Source organism: Myotis nattereri (assembly GCF_964212035.1).
Source record: "Myotis nattereri genome assembly, chromosome: 6".
Lineage (NCBI taxonomy): Eukaryota > Metazoa > Chordata > Mammalia > Chiroptera > Vespertilionidae > Myotis > Myotis nattereri.
The window spans coordinates 8,630,334-8,649,455 of NC_138081.1; the positions used below are offsets into that span (position 1 = coordinate 8,630,334).

General features: G+C 39.9%; 1 protein-coding gene across 3 annotated transcripts in view; it reads right to left on the minus strand.

The window, feature by feature from the left end:
- FKBP5 (FKBP prolyl isomerase 5) overlaps positions 1-18,860 on the minus strand; it is a 117,217-nt gene extending 98,357 nt beyond the window's left edge. For 2 of the 3 annotated variants that reach the window (XM_081095037.1, XM_081095036.1), the window contains exon 1: positions 18,719-18,829. The gene's annotated coding sequence lies outside the window, so the exon portion shown is untranslated. Of the gene's footprint in view, positions 1-18,718 lie in introns of all 3 variants that reach the window. The other variant, XM_081095034.1, reaches the window with a different exon arrangement.
- Between the last annotated feature and the right edge of the window lie 262 nt (positions 18,861-19,122).

Consider the following 19,122-nt stretch of genomic DNA (forward strand, 5'->3'; position numbering starts at 1 on the left):
AAATAAAGAAGCTATTAAAACTTCATGCTTGTCTTAAAGAGTAAGAATGTTTAATCCAATTAAAGCACATCCTGCTTTTTTAAAAAAGCAAAGTATAGGAACAATAAGAAAAATACAGGTTACCTGGCATATACATTCATCACAACTCCTCTGACAGAAAAAATTTTAGTTAACGTAAAAAATAAAGATGCCTATGAGCAGTATTTTCTGAGGCACCTAAAATGTCATAATATCAATGTTTTACCTCAATAAAAAATTAATAAAAATAATAAAAGAAAATGCCACAATACCTAAAAAACCAAACCAAACAAAAATACTTGAGATACATTTAACTTTTTAAATAGTTTTGATCAATTAGTGATTTCTTTTCAATGCTAAGAAAACTATAGATATATTAATAAATTATAGGGAAACAAAGTTCAATTCAATATGAGAAAATGAAATTTAACCATGAGACTTGTAAGAGTAAAATGGGCCATCTTGTAAAGAGAGGGACCTCCCCTTCTCTGGAACTAAACTAAAATCAAAACTGTAATTCTCTGGAAATAAGACATCCTTGAAGAATTCAACTGATGTGCCAGCTGTTTTATTTCTTGAAAGCATATAGCTGAACACGTATAATTGTTGCAATTTTTTCTAGCATTGCACAATTTTCCTGCCTACAATGCACATACTGTATCTATTATCATATTTAAGCATCTAACAACATTGTTATAAGAATCTATAATATTTATCCCTAACTAAACACATATATAAATATTAGTCTTCAAATGGCCATGGATTTCAGTAAATATCATATATATATTTTCCACCAAGTCTAAACACATTTCCTGAACTTTCAGCTTTCAGTTTCCTGTTCGTCAATGGCTACCACTCTAGAGTTAATACATAAACACACCCCAGACATGCTATTTCCACTTCTGACAAAAGGGGACATAAACTTAATATGACCAAATACAACTACAGCCCTTATAATTGGTACATGACAACTAACACAATAACAGCAGAAACTTAAAATTTTATAAAAGTGGAAAATATAAATTATATTCCTTATATAAGTATTCACATAACATACTCGTTTTATAACCTAGCATTCAGAAATAGTTTCTCTCTCCTGAAAAACTGATAGGCTCTCTTTAATCAGACAATAGCTATGAAACCCATCCTGTTTCCTTTTTTCTCTTGCTTGCCAGGAAGCTCAGAGCTAAATTTAATGTTCAAGTACAGAAACTATCTTGCCTCAAATTACTGATGTAAAGATTTCTTTGTACTCCTCCTTAAAACTGCTCATTATTTCTCAAGTGATTTATGCTTGTTTTCAAACGTCCAAGGCTTTTTTAATTACAAACTATCAAACCCTTGCAATGAATAAAATACAAATTAGAAAGATTTAACAATTTAAAAAATTTTATCATCGTATCACTGCATAATCTGTTATGTCAATCTGTTAAACAAAATCTATTAACCTATATTTATATAATATGTAGATTCTAAAATGTATCTTAATTCTCTTCTTTTAAAGTTTATTATTTAACATGGTTCATGATTTACTTTTAGAAAGGCCATTGGCAAGTTTCTAAAACAAAAGAATGATAAAATGACACAGGATAAAGACCACATACTAAATCTGGGACATTAGATTAGGAGGATTTATAATTTTTAAATGCTTTTAATTTACTAACAAAATTGGTCTGGCAAAAAGTTAGGTAACTGTTATAAAACAATTCACATAAAATGAATTAAAAATCTTATTGCTGTTATCAGCATTCTTAGATGCAAAATAGACCATAGGTATAAAAAATATTTAAATAGTTTAGAAATCTTTAAAAAAGAAAGATACTAAGTCACACTTCTTTAGAAATTATAGACACACACATATACATGAAAACGTTCATATGTGGTAATACTAAATGTTTGTTAAATGGAAATAAAAGGAGATATTAATAAAATGAACAAAAACAATATGAAGATGGGGAAAAAACAACCCAAATGAACAAATCTAGATAAAAACTAAGCAAAAATATACCACGAATTAAAGAAAATCTAGAATGTAATTATATTAAAGATAGAAATGAGGCCCTAGCCAGTTTTGTTCAATGGATAGAGCGTTGGCCTACACACTAAAGGGTCTAGGGTTCGATTCCAGTCAAGGGCACATGCCTGGGTTATGGGCTGGGTCCCCAGTGGGGGGCATGCAGGAGGCTGCCAATCAATAATTCTCTCTCATCATTGATGTTTCTATCTCTCCCTCTCCCTTCCTCTCTGAAATCAATTAAAAATTATATATGCCCTGACCGGTTTGGCTCAGTGGATAGAGCATTGTTGGCCTGCAGACTCAAGGGTCCCGGGTTCGATTCCGGTCAAGGGCATGTACATTGGTTGCAGGCACATTCCAAGTAGGGAGTGTGCAGGAGGCAGCTGGCCGATGTTTCTCTCTCATCGATGTTTCTAACTCTTTATCCCTCTCCCTTCCTCTCTGTAAAAAATCAATAAAATATACTTTAAAAAAATTATATATAAAAAAAGATAAAAATGAGAAATAATTACATTTTTTAACAAGGACTATAGTCTATAAGAATACATAACAATAACGCACTCTACTTCCAGGAGCCAAAAATAAAAACCAGAAAATGGTAATAAATAGAAGATGGCCAAATTTATATAATGAAAGTGACAAAAAGCAATTGTCCCTTTCTCTCTCAACATGTAAGAATTGCAGGGCTTATACCTAAAAAAATTAAATTACAAAAAACTTAACATTCTGCCGGAACTGGTTTGGCTCAGTGGATAGAGCGTCGGCCTGCGGACTGAAAGGTCCCAGGTTCGATTCCGGTCAAGGGCATGTACCTGGGTTGCGGGCACTTCCCCATTGGGAGATGTGCAGGAGGCAGCTGGTCGATGTTTCTCTCTCATCGATGTTTCTAACTCTCTATCTCTCTCCCTTTCTCTCTGTAAAAAATCAATAAAATATATTTAAAAAAACAACAACGAAACAACTTAATATTCTAACAATAAAGTTAACAGAAAAATTTATTACTATATAAATTTAGAAGGAAAGGCTAACAACCATTCATAAATAACAGATTTCTTTCAAACAACAATAAAACAATTCTGCATAAGGAAACATTTAAAACCCAGCCAGAGTGGTTCAGTTTGGTTGAGCATTGTCCTGTGAACCAAAAGGTTGCAAGTTCGATTCCCAGGTCAGGACAACATGCCCAGGTTTTGGGTTCAGTCCCCAATTGGGTTGCAACTGATGTTTTTTGCTCTCTCTCTTCCTCTCCCTTCCTCTCGCTCCAAAAATCAATAAAAATATTTTTTTAAAGTCTGTTATAAAGAGTAATCATTCAAATACAAAAGTAACATCATAAGAGAGAGAAAAATCCCCTTCTCCCTTCACAGAAAGAAACAGAGCCATGGGAAATATAAATAAGCACTAACGACATGGAATTTTTTTTTGTATTGACATTTGTGGACTATACAATTCAACTTTACAGTGTTTAAAAATCATTTAAAAATTACTATTTCAGTAAAAATGAACCCAGCCTTGAAGCCTGTTTTTCTTTTAAGGAGTATGGCAGGATGAACAGAGGTCTGGAGCATCTTTATGTAACCCGTACCACTTTTCCTTCTTTAATTACGGGAAAGAATATAGAACGTGATTACCAGTTGCGAAATTATTTCACAATAAAATTATGCTTAATGTGACTAAAAACACTTGTACAACACACAAATTTTCAAAATGTAGAGAGGACATCTTGCCAGAATTAAAACAATACATTTCAAAGGAATAAAAATGTTGTTATAGTGATTTGGTGATTAGGAACTGACATTATCTATATATGAGAAAAAATTACCTGCTCTGTAAAAAGGGAATATTTACTGAGCAACCAGAGTAACCAGACCCTAAGCTTAGAGCTTCAAAGATATTCTATCACATTGTACCTAGGAAGGAAAACAATGCAGAAGGCAACAGGGCTTAAGTAAGTTTCTCCCCATTATGTGTGGCATATGGTTAAGTGTAAGAGACGAATGAAGAAGATGAAAACTTAGAAACTACTGTAATAGAAGTGCAGGGTTAGGGATTGTGAGGTAGAAGTACAATCGTTCCCAATTAAAAAAGTTATTTTTTGTTTTACTTTAGAGAGAGGAAGAGAGGAAGAGGGAGAGAAACAACGATGTGCCTCCTGCACGTACTCCAACCAGGGATTGAACCCGAAAACTGGCTTTGTGCCCCGTGAATCAAACCCGCCATCTTCTGGTGCATGGGAAGATGATCCAACCAACTGAGCCACACCAGCCAGCGCTCATTCCCAAATTTTTAATGCTAATCTTACTGTCTTGGAAATCACTTTGTAAAAGAGCCATAACAGAAACAAAATGCCCACTTTGAGAATGCTGTTTATGTATGACACTACTACGTTTATAATTCACAAGTCTAAAAATGAAAGAAATAAACCCTTTCTTCTTAAAGCAGATTTTGGAGACTTGGTTATAAATGTTACTTTAAGAATAGTAATGCTCGTCCAAAAAATGTAATCATGGGCTTCTCACTAAGAAGAGTGAGTTATCACATTATTAATGGTGGTAAAATTACCTTTTATCTTGGTTTTTAATAACATTAGTAGAAAAATTATTGGTAGTACTATTATAATTCAGATGGTTGAGAATCACACGAGGATGACATTAAAAAAACAGCCTTTATTTGCTCAGGAAGATACAGGCCTGCTTACTAATTAGCTGTGGATCTTGACCACCTGACTTTCCTACCTCTGGACCTCAAGGTCCTCATCTATAAACAAGAGGGCTGCACTAGAGGGTATTTCCCAACCTTCCTCTACCTGGCCCTTCCCACTTTATGGCTTTGGTAATTTAAGATCTAGACTGGGGTTTCCAAGGACAGAGAGGAAAACGGTAGTAGAAACAACCCACTAAACTGGAGAAAAAAAATGGACATGTTTACAAAAAGAAATGGACAAATTAGCCCTAGCCAGTTTGGCTCCTGGATAGAGCCTACGACTCCAGAGTTTGATTCGCAAAAGGGTAGTACTTCGGTTGCAGGCTCCTCCCCTGAACAGGCCCTGATCGGGCCCATGCAGAAGGCAATCAATTGATGTGTTTCTCTCACATCGATATTTCTCTCCATCTCTCCCTCTCTCTTGAACTCTCTCTAAAAATCAACTGGCAAATACCCTCGAGTGAGAATTTAAAAAGTAAACAAAATATATATATTTTTTAAATATCTTTTATTGATTTTTTACAGAGAGGAAGGGAGAGGGATAGAGAGTTAGAAACATCGATGAGAGAGAAATACCGATCAGCTGCCTCCTGCACACCTCCCACTGGGGATGTGCCCGCAACCAAGGCACATGCCCTTGACCGGAATCGAGCCTGGGACCCTTCAGTCTGCAGGCCGATGCTCTATCCACTGAGCCAAACCAGTCAGGGCCAAAAATATTTTTTAAAAAAAGAAAAAGAAATGCACAAATTAAAGAGGCATAACGTTCAGGAAAGATCATGAGCTTCATTGTCAAAATTAGTTTGAATAGGAATTTCAGTTATATTGAAGTTAGATGAGATATGCTAGAGATGCAGACTTAGAAATGTTATCTATAACACAGGAATACTTCACAAATCATCCAAGAAATCCTCCCAAGTTCCCTCAGTACATAGGGAAAGATGTCATACTCCCTGGCTTAATCATTCATAATTCTGCCCTGACACCATTACCTACTATTTTCCAACAGGTTATTCCTTCCAGCCAATTTTGCTTCATCATTTCAACAAATCAAGGATTATCTCCCCTTCATTATCACTCAATGTTCTATCTGAAATGCATTATCCCTTCTCTCGCCTTATAATAATTTATCATACTCTAACCATGTTTGAGGCACATTCTAAGTCAGCGGTTCTCAACCTGTGGGTCGCGACCCCTTTAGCGGTCGAATGACCCTTTCACAGGGGTCACCTAAGACCATGCTGCATATCAGATATTTACATTACAATTCATAACAGTGGCAACATTACAGTTATGAAGTAGCAACAAAAATAATTTTATGGTTGGGTCACAACATGAGGAACTGTATTTAAAGGGCCAGAAGGTTGAGAACCATTTTCTAAGTGCTTGACATGTAAACACTTATTTAATTATCTCAATAATCCTAGGAGGGAGAGTAAATATATTGCTTATGATTACACGGTAGCAGAGCTAGGATTCCAACACAGCTAGTCTGGCTCCAAGGAGCCTATCCTCTTAATTTGCCAGCTAGTCCTTCTAAGCTCAGGCCAATCAAGTTCTGTCACCTTCTTGAAGTTCTCATCTGCTTAGCAATTATTCCTGCCTCTTGAATCTTTAAGTAAACCACTCATGTGCCACTTACCATGGGACCTAGCCTGTTATTTATCTTTTGTGCATATGTTCTATTTTTTCTAAAAACAGGATTTTGTCTTATTATGTAACGCTATTTAGAGCATAAAAGAACTTACCATATGAACACTAACGTGCTTATTAATAAAACTGATAGCATTTAATACTTATAGCTCGAAGATATATACCAGGTTCCAGGTTAAGTACTTTATATGTATTATCTCATTTAATCCTCACAACAACACTGCCCTCTCTCCAGTATTATAGAGGAGGAAAGTGGGGCTTAGAAAAGCTAAGTAGCTTGCCCAAATATCAGAGAGTGGTAGTGACAGTCTTACTAAGAGTCTATGCCAGCCGTGGGCAAACTATGGCCCGCGGGCCGGATTCGGCCCGTTTGAAATGAATAAAACTATTGAAAAAAAAGACCGTACCCTTTTATATAATGATGTTTACTTTGAATTTATATTAGTTCACACAAACACTCCATCCATGCTTTTGTTCCGGCCCTCCGGTCCAGTTTAAGAACCCATTGTGGCCCTCGAGTCAAAAAGTTTGCCCACCCCTGGTCTATGCCATACTCTTAATCTCCAGCCTACCACAAAACACCTTGAAGAATCAGTCCCAACTTGCTCTTACTTTGCAGCACTATGCTGAACATTAAGGATTCAGAATTAGAGTTACAGCTGTTACTCTCAAGAAAATCACAAGCCATTAAGACAGTGGTTCTCAACCTGTGGGTCGCGACACCTTTGGCGGCCGAACGACCCTTTCACAGGGGTCGCCTAAGACCATCCTGCATATCAGATATTTACATTACGATTCATAACAGTAGCAACATTACAGTTATGAAGTAGCAACGAAAATAATTTCATGGCTGGGTCACAACATGAGGAACTGTATTTAAAGGGCCAGAAGGTTGAGAACCACTGCATTAAGACTTCTAGACCGAATTTTTATATCACTGGCAGAGTCACCATTATCAAAACTTATATATTTTAACTTTTAAGTGAAAAAGAAATCCAAAAATTCTTGGAAACTCTTCTGCACACTATTTCTTCTCTCTTCAGCTCTCCCACTTCATTGACCTTAAGATTCATCTCTCCAGTTTCTATGTTAGAGTAGAAGGGTTCTGTTAATCCTAATAACCACTGCGATGTCTAACTTTAATTTAGTGATAGATCAGACTCAAGGGTCTAGAGCAGGGATTCTCAACCTGTGGGTCGTGACCCCTTTGGGGGTCGAATGACCCTTTCACAGGGGTCGCCTAAGACCATCGGAAAACACATATATAATTACATATTGTTTACAGTAGCAAGACTACAGTTATGAAGTAGCAACGAAAATAATTTTATGGTTGGGGGTCACCACAACATGAGGAACTGTATTAAAGGGTCGTGGCATTAGGAATGTTGAGAACCACTGGTCTAGAGGATGAATTCCATGCCCATATGAAATACGGGCAATGAAGGCCAGCTAGAAAAAAAAAACAATGGTAAGAAGAAGCAATGAAAAGAGGGATATGAAAGTCCTATTGTAAAGCAAAGACAATAAAATTAAAAAGTGAGAAAGGCAGGAAAATGGACACAAATAGGTGAAAGTAAGAGTTCAGAATAAATTCAGTGGAGACACATACTAGTAAATGAACACTCTACAATCTAATCAATTTTTTGAATGCTGACTCCTTTAATTACTTCTTTTCCTAAACTGTAGTGGAAACAACCAAAAAAATACGTACATAAAACAGCCACTGAAAAACCATTAATTATGAACACTAGATGAGGCTTTTTCCCCCTGAGAAAACACTCATTTTAGAATTTCAAAGCTACAAAAAGACCTTAAAATACTATCTAATCCAACCCACTCATTATACAATTAAAATAAGTCTCAGGAAGGTTAAATAACTTTAACTTGCTCAAGATCACATGGGAACTGAGTAGCAACACTCCTGAATCTCTTCCCAACGTCTATTCCTACCACACTAGGCTCCCAAGAAATGGTGTATTTTTCTCTTCCCTTTTCCACTCTTAACCATTAAATTAATTTCTGCATAAGCATCTCAGAATCCCCATATTATTCATAGTTCCTATTGGAGAAAATAATCAGATATTCTGGTTTATCTAAAACAGTAAGATAATTATCTTATTCCCAAAGTCAGTAATCTTAAATTGGGTCTTAATTCCTACCAGTAAGAAATGCAAACATTTCCCAGAAGAACAGAAAGATGAAAGATCTCCATAAACTGACCAAAAGTAAGCCAAGTACATACTAGTAAACTATAATCCCTCTGGAAAGGAATCAGGCCCCGAAGCCCTGGAGGCTGGATGACTGCTAATGGAAGTACGATGGGTATTACTTATTTTCCCCTTTCTATTTTATATCCTCCCAACTAACCTCTGTCCCCTATCTTTCTGACACACTAGAGGCCCAGTGCACAAAATTCATGCACAGGTACGGTCCCTAGGCCTGGCCAGCGCTCAAAGTGCGAGCATCTTGCATGGAAGGGCAGGTCCCAGCTGACCTCTAGGCCCTGGGCAGCACCTGGGCCCCGGGCGCCCCCCTCCGCCTGAGTCATCGGGCCCCACCCGGCTCCCTCAGCGCCTGGGAGCTGGGCAGTGGCCCCACCCCCCGCCGCCAGTCACCGTCTGCAGGATGATCAGCTGGGCCACTGCCCCCCCCCCCCCCTCGCACCCGCCTTGGCCTGGTGCTGCCCGCTCACCTGCTCCACCATCCCGCTGTGGTCCCCGCTCATGTCGGGGCCCATCGGGGCCAGCAGCACCTCCACTGCCACCTGCTGCCAGTGCTGTATTGCTGACGCCCACCATGTTCTGCGCCACCCCCTCGTGGTCAGCGCACGTCATAGTGAGCAGTCGAACTCCCCGCCGAGGGGACAATTTGCATATTAGGCTTTTATTATATAGGATGTCCATTCCAGGAGCCTGTAAAGAAAGGGGAAAGCTCCAGCCAGTGTGGCTTAGAAGGATCACGGGTTCAATTCTCGGTCAAGGGCATGTATCTTGGCTGCGAGTTCCCTCCCTGCTCTGGGTTGGGGCTTGTGTGGGAGGCAAGCAATCTGTGTGTCTCTCACACATCTATGTTTCTTTCTTTCTCTCTCCCTTTCTCCCTCCCTTCCACTCTCTCTCTCTGAAAAGCAATGGAAAAGAAATCCTTGGATGAGGATTAACAAAACAAATAAAAGGGCCGGGCCCATGTGGCGCAATTGGTTGAGCATCGGCCCATGCACCAGGAGGTCACAGGTTCAATTCCCAGTGAGAGCACATGTCGCGGTTCTGGCTCAATCACCAATAGGAGGGATGCAGGAGGCAGATGATTGATGTTCCTCATCGACGTTTCTCTCTCTCTCCCTATCCCTTCTTCTCTCTGAAATCAGTAAAAACAAAACAAACAAAAAAACATATTTAAGAAGGGAAGGAGTAATAAAAGGGAAGGAGTATCATGTCACTTTCAGCAAAGGTGGCTTTTTGATGGGAACTATCTTGGCCAGGAAATAAGGGGACAAGGGATAGAAGAGTTTTAAGGTAAACCTACACACCAGTTCTTTTAGCCATGAAAACACTGGTAAGTCCTAAAAATGTGTTATATATTCTCAGTATTTCCCCCCACTGCAAAGTACTTGCAGAAGTACTGGGCTAGAAGGAACTCATCCTGGATCATTTCTGTGGTCTATGAAGTCTGCTGCTTATATTCCTTGATAAACTGCCAGTCACCATTCACCAGATTATTTGAGCTGAGTGACTTGGAAATCAGCTACAATAGTACCCCTTTATCCACAGTCTCACTTTTTGCGGTTTCAGTTACCCCAGTAAATGGAAAGTTCCAGAAACAAACAATTCATAGGTTTTTAAACTGCACACCATCCGCTCCATCCCACCCAGGACATGAATCATCCTTTCCTCAAGCTTATCCACACTGTGCATGCTGTCCACTGTTAGTAGCTGTCTAGGTATGGCAGTTGTGCGTGCGTGTGTGTTTGGGGGGGGGGGTGATCGATGAGTCTCTCTCACTGATGTTTCTGTCACTCCCTCTCTCTGAAATCAAAATAAATAACATACAAAACTCAAAGATACAAAGAGACATTTTAATATGGGGGGGGGGGGGGTGACTAGTGACTCATTGAGCTTAAGAAGTAAAGGAAGAGTAACAAATGACCAGTAAGAACAATGGAGTCGTTAACAGCTAAAGAGGAAAAGTCAGGAAGGGAAGGGGGGATTTGGCTGGGGGGGAGGGGTATTGGGTGTGCAGCTGCTAGAGATGGTATTTAAGCATATTTAGTTTCAAGACATAGGTGAAAATCTGGGCCTCAAATTTGGAAGGCCTCAAGTTTAGACAGAAGATATAGATTTGAGACCTAACAAAAGCATGAGTTTTTAGAGAAAGAGAAGATAACAGAAAAACATTTAGACAACAGCATTTCTCAGAAACTACACTTTGGAGACAATCTAACTTTCCAAATGAATAGTACTTTATTCTATAGATATAGAATATTTGGACTAATTTATCCTAAATGAAAGCTAAAAAATCAATCTTTCTTTCCCAGGCTATGAATTGACAGAAAGTCATTAGGGGGTAAGAAAGGGCAAAAAGGCCCTGTCTGCCATTTCAGAGGAACATGAATTTATGAATACATTCATTTAATTGAAAAAAGTTAGTCCTTTTATCCATGTTGGCTGATGTTGGACATTGGACATTTTTCTCTTCAACTAACATATTTTTGTTGAAAAAATATATTATAAGCCACATAAATGTATAATTTTGGTTAGTTAAAATAGATGTTTATCCCCAGCATCAATGATTAATTTGTTGAACCCTAATCAGTGTGGCTCAGCTTGTTAAGTGCTGTCCAGTACATCAAAAGGTTATGGGTTGCATCCCTGGTCAGGGAGTATGCAGGGGGCAACCAATTGATATTCTCTCTCACCTCAAAGTTTCTCTCTCTCTCTCTCTCTCTCTCTCTCTCTCTCTCTCTTTCCCCCTTCCCCTCTCTCTAAAATCAATGAAAATATGTCCTCGGGTGAGGATTTTTTAAAATTTTAATTAATTAAAAACCATTATCAAACATCTTCCAATCTAGTAAGTAACAAGATAAATAACTTTCTTATGTAGATGCGAAAAGGGAAGAATTTAAATAAATGAACCAATAGCCATAACTTATACCTAATCCTAAATTGTGGACACATATTTAAAATTATATGGGGGGGGGAGGTGAATTTTTTAAAATTATAGTCCAAACTATGATTTAAATAGGTGTAATTTAAATCAAATCACTCTATTGAGACTATGGAAGCAATAAGACTAATAGCAAATTCACTTAGAGTGATCAAGAACAGTTTATATGGTTTACAAGCACCAATCTTTCCTCCCTGTGATAAACAGCACCATCCCAAAATGACATTTGCTTAACCTCCTCTCTGGTAAAAACTGTACACGTCTGTGCAAAAATCAGCACACTGTAGGTGTGCAACTCTTTTAATAAGAGTAATCACCACCTTCAACTCCCAGAAAGCTATTGCTATTGGTCTCATTTGCTCGGTAACACGCACAGGACAACGGAAAGCAGGTTCCCTTGCTGGCGGTTCTGCCCTGGATCATTTTCAGTATCCTGTTTTTTCTGACAGAAATATGCCATCATGAAACTTCAGAAAGAAGCATACATATATGCAGAGAGAAAAGACTGACTGATTCTCTTTTTCCACATTATTAATTCTAAATAGAGGTATTTCACATTTGCAGAGATCATTCTCCTTCAACAAACGTTTGTAGCTTTTTTCCTACGTAAAATTTATACGGTAAGATGCAGATCTTAAGTACACAGTTCAGTAAGTTTGAACAAATGTATACACCAACAATTCCTGGTGCTAATCTTGCAATTTTCTGTAAGTTAAAAATTATATGGAAATAAAGTTACCAAAAAGGTACACTTGAATTACCATCACCCAAAAAAGCTATAGAGTATTTCCATCTCCCTAGAAAGCTCCCTTTTTGCCCTTTTCCAGAAACCACTGACCAGATTTCTATCACCATATGTAAGTCTTGCCTCTTCTTGTATTTTTTATAAACAGCATCATTTGGTACATTCGTATGCCTGGCTTCCCTTGCTCTGCATACTATTACTGAGATTCATATATATTGTTGTGTTCATTCCTGTTATGAAAAAAGCTGCTATGAACATTTTGGATCAGTTTTTTGGACATGTACTTTATTTCTCTTGGTGCAGGATTTCATTTAAGAAGGGGGTCCGGCCGGTGTAGATCAGTGGTTGAGCGTTGACCTATGAACCAGGAGATCACGGTTTGATTCCTAGTCAGGGGACATGCCCGTGTTGTGGGCTCGATCCCCAGTTTGGGTCATGCAGGAGGCAGCCAATCAATTATTCTCTATCACTGATGTTTCTATCTCTCTCTCACTCCCTCTCCCTTCCTCCCTGAAATCAATAAAAAATGTATTTTTTTTTTTTTAATGGGGAGGTTGCCCTGGCCAGTTTGGCTCAGTGGTTAAGAGTAGCAGGACAAAAGGGATGCAGGCGCCATTCCCAGTCATGAGCACGTACCTCGGTGGTAGGTTTGATCATGGCCCATCTCTCACATCGATGTCTCTCTCTCTCTCTCTCTCTCTCTCTCTCTCTCTCTCTCTCTCTCTCTCTCTTTTTGTCTCTCCCCCACCTCTCCTCCCTCGCTTCCACTCTAAAATTCAATGAAAAAAATATCCTGGGGTGAGGACTTAAAAAGGGGGGAAGGTTTCACATATAAATTATCCTGGGATGTCATATAGTATAGATAAATGGATTGATTTATATAGTAAATATAGTTACATATATAAAATGCAAAAAAATAGAAATTTTACCTACCTACCTATGTGTGTATCTATCTACCTGTATGTGTGTAGATACAGATGACCCTTGAACAACACAGGTGGGAACTATGCTGGCCCACTGACATGTGATTTTTTTTTCAATAAATACAGTAAATGTATTTACTCTTCCTTCTGATTTTCTCTAGCTTACTCTATTACAGAACACAGTATATAATACAAACCATAGAAAATGTTAATAAACTGTTTATGTTATCAGTAAGGCAAAGACAAGCTATGAGTACAGTTGACTCTCCATAAAGCAGATTACTAACCAGACTGAAAATACCGTTTTGGCCCAGCCGGTGTGGCTCAATGGTTGAGCATCGACCTATGAACCAGGTGGTCACGGTTTGAGGGGGTTGCAGGCTTGATCCCCAGTGGGGGACATGCAGGTAGCTGATGAATGGTTCTCTCTCATAAGCGATGTTTCTATTTCTCTCTTCCCCCTCTCCTTTTCTCTCTAAAATTAATAAAAGTGTGTGTATTTTTTTAAGAAAGTATCTTTTTGGGTTGCAATTGGTTAAATCCATGGATATGAAGGGCTGACTATAGTTAAGTTTTGGAGGAGTCAAAAGATATACTTGGGTTTTCAGCTTGGGGAGCAGGGGGTCAACACCCCTACCCTGCCTTGTTCAAGGGTCAACTGCACACACACCCATATATATGTGTGTATATAAATGAGTAGATTCTAAGAAGTCCATCCAGGACAAAAAAAGATACATTAAAATAATTTATAAAGTTCATAGTGAAAATCTAAGATGGGAAAGATGACCATCTCAATTTTTCTTAATAAGTATTATGTATTGACTTAAGAGTAAGTCAAAAGAAATGAATTTCTCTCCATGTAAACTACCCTGTTTTGCTTCAATGAAATAACCTTCTTCTCATAACAAATCTCCTTCCCAAACTAGAATTTCAAAACATTAAATGTTATCATCCACCATGTAATAATTTTTAAGGTAGAGGCAAAACCTAAAATAAGTTAAGATTAGAAGATTTTATTTTGTCTTGCCTTTTTAAAAAGTTAAACATGGAAATAATTCCATCAGTTAATATTTAACATGAGTAAAGACTATTTTATCCTCATTCAAATTATATTTTCTCCATCCCTAAAAGTAATTCACTGCAGCCTTAAGTCTGTGATAGAGACATTTTGACTTTCAAATTCCACTGTGTAATTTTCAGCTGACAGAAAAAGGAGGTTCTGAATTTCCAGAGGCAGGAAAGAAACATATGCACAAATCTTATTTCTGAAGATATCAAACTGAAATTTCCAACCCTGCTTCTGACAATCATATGGTCATTTTCAAGGCTCTAGAGTGGCTCCTCATTTAACATCATCTATAAATGCCACGATGGAGGCAGAATATTACAAATGGTTCTAGAATTAACCACTGCCTGCTTTCCCCTCCCCACCCCCCCAGCTACAAAAGGGAAAAGAACCTTCTTCTAGTCTTTGATATTTCTTCATCTTTATTCCTCCTTCCAAAATATGAGCAATTTCAAGAACAAACAATTTAAATGTACTACATTTTTTATCTTAAAAAAACATTTTTGGTATTTGGATGTTCCTTAACTTTCACAGATGTGTAACTGTTTACTTAAAAGCCCATTATTTCACTCTGAAAATACATCATTTTCATTTTTCTAATAACTGTACCTCTTTCTAAAAGAAAACAACCTTGATTAACTATTACATAAATGATAGCAGCTCCAAACAGCTACAATTCCCAACTTACTTTCAGTATCTTTTGTCTAATTGCTTGAGAATTAAAATAAAATTTTATTCTTATTTTTAAAGTGGGTTGTTTTTTTTCCCCAGACCAAGGGTAGAAAACAAGTATAACAAATGTGGGAGTATAACAGGTATACTCCCTCTGGTGATTCTTCTCTCTCATTAACCAGACGTTCTCCAGAAGACTAGAATTAAATACTAAATAAAGCATAAAATGAACTTGTCCCTTTGGAGGGCTATGGTCTTACATGTTTAAATTTCAGCAGAGTGTAGGTCAATTCTCATCATAACAAACTGTAAGGTACAAATTATTGTCAGTTCTTGAATTTCAGTGTTTCAAAGACTGCTAAAATATCCTTAGTAACCTGTGAGCTACAGAGATTAAGGTGACAAGGTTACATAAGGTCCTACTATAAAGTATCCTCACGTGTCTCACTGGCAGAAGTCTCTTTTACACAATAAACGAACATCTTCTTGGCAAATTAGAGCACACTTAAGTGGCTATTGTTTTTAAATCAATAGTTATGTGATTTATATACCAATGTCCACCCAGTTTCTCATGAGTGTAAATTTAATTTTCTTTACACTTTGGGAGATTAATGTCAGAAATTAAAAATGCACTATAGAAAACTCAGAAATGTAAAATAATGAAAAAACAAAATCTAATTACTAATCAGTTAGGTTAGAAAGCTCAAATAGTTTAAAAATTATAGCATTAAATAATTACAGAATTTAGTATGCAAAAATATGTATAATACAGATTCTTCTTTAGGAATTGTGATGATTATACAGGGTGGGGCAAAAGTAGCTTTACAGTTGTTCATATGGAAAATAATACAATATATTAAAGGCCTATAGTGGCTATTCCTAAAGCCAGGTATATTATGCATATTACTGTTAAATAAGGCAGTATTAATGTCTAACAGTGTCATTTGAATTAGCCTTGAATTTAGCTATTTTAATGTCCTTATTTTTTTGTCGTTTTATTCATTTAAAATTATTTGCCCACTCCCCAAACTCAAAAGAAGCTACACCTGAAGGTACATGACTTACAAACACTCCCAATATTTACTGTGTAGATGTGAGAATTCATAAACTTATGCTTAATTTTGAAACTGAATGTGGTTGATAATTTTATGATACGGTCTACCACAAGTTAAAATGGACAAAAGTCAGTAATTTAAAATACCTAAAAACTGAAAATGAGCTTTTAATTATAAAAGGCACTTTTATAAAGTTCCTAAAGTATAATTTTGTGTAAATAAAACTATAACTTTAATTTATATGTGGCATAAACACCATCATAGAATAAAGATTGCAAAATTTCTAATTACACATAGTAGTTAAACTAATATATTCCCTAATCATATGTGATTCCTTACTACTTTATATTGAAGATAAAACACTACCTGAAGAGGACCCACTGTTCAATCAAAAAGCCAACCCAGCCTTTAATAATAATAACTTCTTCTACAGCTATGGAAAAGGATGTCCTTTCTTCTCTAGTCTGATTCCTCTTAAGCTAAGAAACCTTTAAGAAACTAAAAATAACCCAAGATATGTAGTCTTTTCCAATCCAAGGATAAACAGAAATTTTAAGATTTAATTAGTCATCTAATCCAATATTTTTTAAGTTCTTCGGGTTGAACTGGTTAAAATTACGTTTTACAAAAGACATTCACCCCAAATTCCCCAAAAGAAAAAAATTATTCGGAAACATACTTGTTTTGTTAAATGTTGGAAAGACAAAAAACCGCATAACATGTAAGCCTGTTCTAGAAAAATAAAACATTGCACAAAGACCAATTTTGATTATTTTTTTAAAATCCCAAATAGTCACAACTAGCCTGTTGGTTAGAATTCAGCTTTAAAGAGTGTTACTAATTAGCTAAGTAAAATTACCATTCAACGAGACACTAATAAGGTAACATAATTAAATAAAAATTATAACTTTGTTCTTAAGAAGTTAAACTTACATCTCTTAAGTATAAATCATATCCAATAGAGACATAAAACAAGGCACATTAGAAACAAATGAGTAAACTAAATCGTTTCTCATAAATGAATGTAATTAATAATTCTCATTTAAAATATGTACTTTAAAAATAATCTTTATACATTATTTTTTAAATGTATTTTTTCTGTAGATGTCCTAAATTGGGTAGGGCCATCATTGTAGATTGTTAAATGGAGGTCAGTTGGAAAGAGACAAACAGAAAACACCAAGTGGAGGTATGCGAAATAAAAATGTCCCATAAGAATGATTTTTAAGTCTATCTTGAATTTTTATTTAAACAGCAAAAGAAAAACCTACCATAATTCTCCAAAATAAAAAACCCTGGCGGAGGGGGGGGAGCGGGGGGGCGGAGGGAGGGAGGGCAGCAGAACTCCATAGAATTAAAAACACTAACCAAAATATCGCCTTCACTTTTCCCTCGTACACAATGTAACAAAGTGAGAAGACAATAAAAACAAACACTCCCGTCTGCCCTCAGAGAGGCAAAGAAAGCTCCCATTCAATACTAAGCCTGACTCCACTGGAAAACGTACTCCTGAAAAGTCCATCCAAAGCCACGAGCGCGCACGGCTTCACGCAGCGTTTACTGAATGGCGGCCAGGCGGGCACACGCCGTCCCGAGCCGCGGCCAAGGGCATCTCAGCGCGGCGCCCTCCACGTGCCCCTCGTACCTGCCTGCGCTTCCGCCACCTGTGCAGAAACTGGGTTTTTAAAATGAGGCTAAAGTGTTCCTCCAGGCTCGTCAAGCGAAAGAGGTAAATCTACACGCGGCCGCCTATTTTTCTTCTTTTATTTGTTTTTTGCAATAATCCACACCGGGTTCGCCCCCTGCCCCAGCGCCAGCACCGCCTTTTGAAACAGCAGCCGGTCAGGGGGAAGGCGTGATAACGTCCCGGGAGCGGGGCATGAACGGGGAGCCCTACAACGACTTTGAACGGGCTTTCGGGGGCCCCGGGATCACCGCCGGTGAGGACGGGCGCCGCACCGGCACCTCCGGGAGCGTCCGACAGCGGGATGCGCTCCCCGCCATGCGTCCCGGGGCGGCAGGTGAGGCGGGGAGCGCGCACCCGCATCCACCGCCCCGGAGCGCAAACCTACCGCGAGGAGCGCAGAGCCGGCCGCTCCGCCCTCCTCGGGCCCCGCCGGACGAGCGAGGCTCCATCGCGCCCTCGGCGTCCCGGCGCGCGGCTCTCCCCGGTGGACTGGTCCCGCCGCCCGGGCCCCGTCAGGCGAAGTTTCTCTCCCGCCCGCGGCGGCTGCTGCTCACGCGCCGGGTCCCGCCGCCGGCTCCGGGCGGCCGCGGTCACAAGCGCCGGGCCTCGGGCGAGTCGGGACCGCCGACGGGAGCGGAGCCGGGACCTGTCAACCCGGGCGGGAAACAAAAGCCGGTGAGGACGAGCGGGCGCGACCGGCCTCGCCTCCGCGAGAGGGAGCGCGGCGGGACGGGGAGCGGCTCCCGCGGCCGCCCGGCTCCACGCCTCCGGAGGGAGCCCCGGCCCCGCGGCCGGCCGGGCGCAGAGGGGCCCCGCAATGGGGCTGGGGCCGCCGCTGCGCTGGCCGCGAGGCTCCCCCGGCCCCGCTCGCTCGGACGCGCCGCCCCCCGCTTGGGGAGCCGCGTGAGGCGTGAGGGGGCGGGGAGGTGGCGCGGCAGCGGCTGGACCGCGAAGGAGGGGATTCGGCTCCCGGGGCGCCGCGGCCGCCCGCCCGATCCCTGCGGCCACGGAGCCGATACCTGTCGCTGCGGTAGTTCGTCGGCCCCGTCTCTTTCCGCCTCACCCGCACGCCGTTTGCCCTCAGCCCGCCCAGCAGGCTGCCCGCGCGCCGGACGCCGCCGCCCAAGACTGGCAGCGCCCGCGAACCGGCCCGAATCCCCCGGGCAGCGCCCGGCGCCGTCCCGCCCCTGCCGTTCGCAGGACCCGCCTTCCATTGGGCCCCGGAGCTGTCAGTCCGCCCCCAAAAGGCGCGCGGGCTCTTGTTCTGCTTGTCTGGATTGGTAGCTGCGAGCCGTTCATGCAGATGAGGCCCCGCCCCCGTCCATTTGCACCTCCGCCTTAGTGTAACCTCCGCCCCTTCACGGCAGCCCACGTGTCTGACCCTAGCCCTTTGTGGGGCTGGGGGGAAGGGATGGAGGAAACC